The sequence below is a fragment of the Olea europaea genome, chromosome 16 (genome assembly GCF_002742605.1).
Source record: "Olea europaea var. sylvestris chromosome 16, O_europaea_v1, whole genome shotgun sequence".
NCBI classification, from domain to species: domain Eukaryota; kingdom Viridiplantae; phylum Streptophyta; class Magnoliopsida; order Lamiales; family Oleaceae; genus Olea; species Olea europaea.
In genome coordinates, this window is record NC_036252.1 from 20,282,601 (window position 1) to 20,286,203 (window position 3,603).

Here is a 3,603-nt window from a genome sequence, read left to right on the forward strand (position 1 = left end):
ATAAATTGAAAAAAAATAATTATAATTACATATACATTAGACATAACTGATCTCCAACTCATAGTGCAGAAAATATATTGCCCATCGTTGATATGAAGCACGTGGTATTGCCACATCACCAATGGGCCTAAAATATAGTAGCATGTGGTGTTGCCACATCACTGATGGGCCTAAAATACCGATAATGAGGAAACAACACATATTGTCACGTCATTGGTAGGCAACGGATCTCCTATCCACAATAGAAGGTAGGAATTTTGGCTTTTTTTTTATTTTTTTTATTTTGTGCTCGAGTTATTATTAGGGTCATCAACTAATCATCGTCTCGAATTTCTAGACTTTAGTGAAAATAGAGATAATATCCCATTTGCAATGCATGCATGTCTCCTCGAATTTTATCATGCTTGGGCTGAATTTTAGTTCTGGTCTCTTTGATTAAAATTAAGGAAACTCTCATCGTAGTTTGACGACCTATCTTTGGCAAGTGCCTTTGATCTTTTGATTAGAGCAGGGGTTGCAAGAGAGCATAGATGATTTATGCATGTAAAGCTTTACTGAATTTTGACCCAAAAAATCATGAGTACTCCAACACCCATTGACTTAAGGTGATTGATTAGTTTGGGATTTAGTTGGACATGTACTCAACTTTCCAAAATTCAAGCTTAAATCTTAAGTTGAGGCCTGAATAACATTATAGGTGACAAGCACTGGGTTCTGCATATAGTTCGACCGGAGATAGTAGCAAAAAATTTTAAGCCCTTGTTTGGTATAGATTTAAATTTTAATTTAAGTCAAAATCAGCAATTAATTTTAATCACATATTTCGCCAACTTTTATCAAAATCTATTAAAATTTTTAATTTTCACCAAATACAGGTCAAGTGTCCTAACACTCGCAATGGCTTTAATGTTGACACAATTATTTAGGACGGCTTGACAAATTTACTGGGACGGTCTTGTTCACTTTTTTAATTTCATTTCATTTTATTAATTAATGTTTAATGTTGTACATATTATTCATGTACTAAAATATTTTGTCCAATATTGACAATTTTCTCTGAAAAATAGGCATACAATTTTTGTCTACCAGCCCCCGTACTATCACATTTAGCCCCCGTTTGGCTCCATTTTTTAAAATTAAAATGGATGGAATAATATTTTTTGGAGAATGAGTGGTTGAAAAAGAAGGAAAATTTTTCGATTTATGTGTAATATTATTTTATGGAAGATTGTGTGCTTGAAAATAGAAGAAAAAAAATAAATTTTAATTTAATGAGAACCAAATGGAGACTTATGTATTACGGAATTCAAATCACTTTACAGTGAAAATTGTACTATTTTCTTAATAGCTAGTTGGTCTTCAATCTTCAGTTACAAAACTTCCCAAAATTTTATTTAATTATCACGTGACTCTTATAAAATTATATCCCATTTTAAATATTTAGACGCTCGTATAGAATAAAAAGTAAATTTAACTTGACTCAACGATAATAAGACCACTTGCTGGCCAATTTCATTGTTCACATGTTCATGTTCATGTTCATGTTCATGTTCATTTTCATTTAATTAATTAATAAGGATGTAACGTGCTAACATATTTTATTTAAATAACTGAACTTTTGTCTCTATAACAAACGCATATGCATTATAGAATTCAAATCTCTTAATAGAAAGGGAAAATTATACTATTGTCTTAATAATAAGTTGATCTTCAATTTTATTTTATATTCGAAAAGCAAGTTGATTCACAGCCTTTCATTTTATGTTGTGTAATCAAGTTCCAGTTACAAAAATTCACAATCTTCTTTAATTAAATCACTTTAAATTTTCAGATACTAGTATGAATTAAAAATTTAAGTCTAACTTGACAAAATTATGCATATTAGGAAATGAAAAATTTAAGGACCATGCTAGATGTACCTAATTTTTTTACCTAATACTTTACATACACTCACATTAGGGGTGTGTGGACCACATGTTGGGATTATTTTATTCACGCAGGGTCCACGTGCTTATGAGAGTAGGTAAACCATTTGGTAAATCAAATTACTGTACAAGTTAGGATCACTTGAAAAATTTAAATTTTTAATGCACATCGATTTCAATTTCAATTTTATTGTTCACTTATTTATTTTCATTTCATATTATTTAACTAATAAGTTTTACCTTCAAGTGGTCCCTCCATGTGCATAATGTGTAAATATTGAACAGTTGGGTCGATTTTGGGGACGGATCTCCAATATTGTCTGTTAGAGTTCGTCAACAAATGGGTAGAGTTTTTGAGGAGCTTCCACTTCACTGATTTGGAGAACAACAGGGGCGTGAATTTGGGCTTCCACTTGTGTGTGTGTGTGTGTGTGTTTTTTTTTTTTTTTTAAACGTGATTTGTGAAAAATGGAAACCGTGTCCACATGAAGAACACGGTTTCAGATTTCAAATGTCATTTTTTTTTTTTTAGGTGTTATGCCAAAACACCCTAAGTGTTTGTTGGATCGTGAGATATTCAAAGGCAGAAATAAACTTTCAGGAAAGAAATCGAACACAACGATATGTTTTTGCCCTCAAAAGAGAGCTCGGATGTTCAACTTTCGCCTAGTCACCCGTTGAGCATCCCCAAGGGAGATATAGCTCAAGATTTCACTAAGAAAAACACCAAGAATTTGTACAGATGTACGAAGGAACCAAGTTCTTTCGATATCCCTTTCACCTCCTTTAAAAACCTAACTACAAAACTCTCAATCACTCACAGATTGTACGCAACAATCTAAAATATTACAAAGTATACAGATTGAGAAGATCACGAAGAACATTTTCAATATTCAGAGTAAAGTCGAAACCCTAGTCTCTCACTCAGAGAAGAATAGAAGAGGCGAAAGGACAGAATAATCGAAGCATCCAGAATGAGAGCCAAAATCAAGATAAATATCTAACCAGTCAACTACCACAATCCAAGGGTTGGGGTGATGCCACGTTGACGGCAGATCCCCGCCCATAAGAAGGCATAAAATTGCATTTCACAAAGACACGTTTTTATCAACCCGTTAATGATAATGGTCCAAGTCCATTGAGTGAATTTCCCTTTTTGGGTCATCAAGTAATAGTGAAGCAGCCCATTATTACTAACAGTTTTGTAATAATTATTAATTGTGAGTAGGATGAATCATTGATGTGGCACGCCGTCTATGGCCACGTGAGATTATCGTTCTCCACGTCAGCAACAAAATTAACAGAGTTTGGAGAGTGAGGGATGGAGTGCAGACGGCACAAGTTCAGTGAGCATTTTAAAACATTTTATAGTTCAATAATTAGTCCGTGACCAATGCATTAGTTCACTAATTTTTGAAACGTTTCACTCCGATAAAATGGCTATCTGTGCTGTGCTATGCTCGATAATTGTTGTGGTCTTGTGGACTAACTTCATAGCTTCCCCAGCATCTCTAGCTCAGGGGAAAAGCAAAACCACTATACTAAAATTCGATTCCGAGGAAGATGTCGCCGTGGCTCTTGCAAAATACACCGCTGATTTGTCGGAAAAGTATATCAGAGAGAAGGGTTCTATCTCTGTTGTTCTTTCTGGAGGTACCCTAATCGATACAATGAGGTA

The 3,603-nt window shown here is 33.9% G+C and overlaps 1 pseudogene; it reads left to right on the top strand.

The window, feature by feature from the left end:
• The first annotated feature begins 1,974 nt into the window (after nucleotides 1-1,974).
• Nucleotides 1,975-3,603, top strand: part of LOC111412749 — a 10,154-nt pseudogene continuing 8,525 nt past the window's right edge.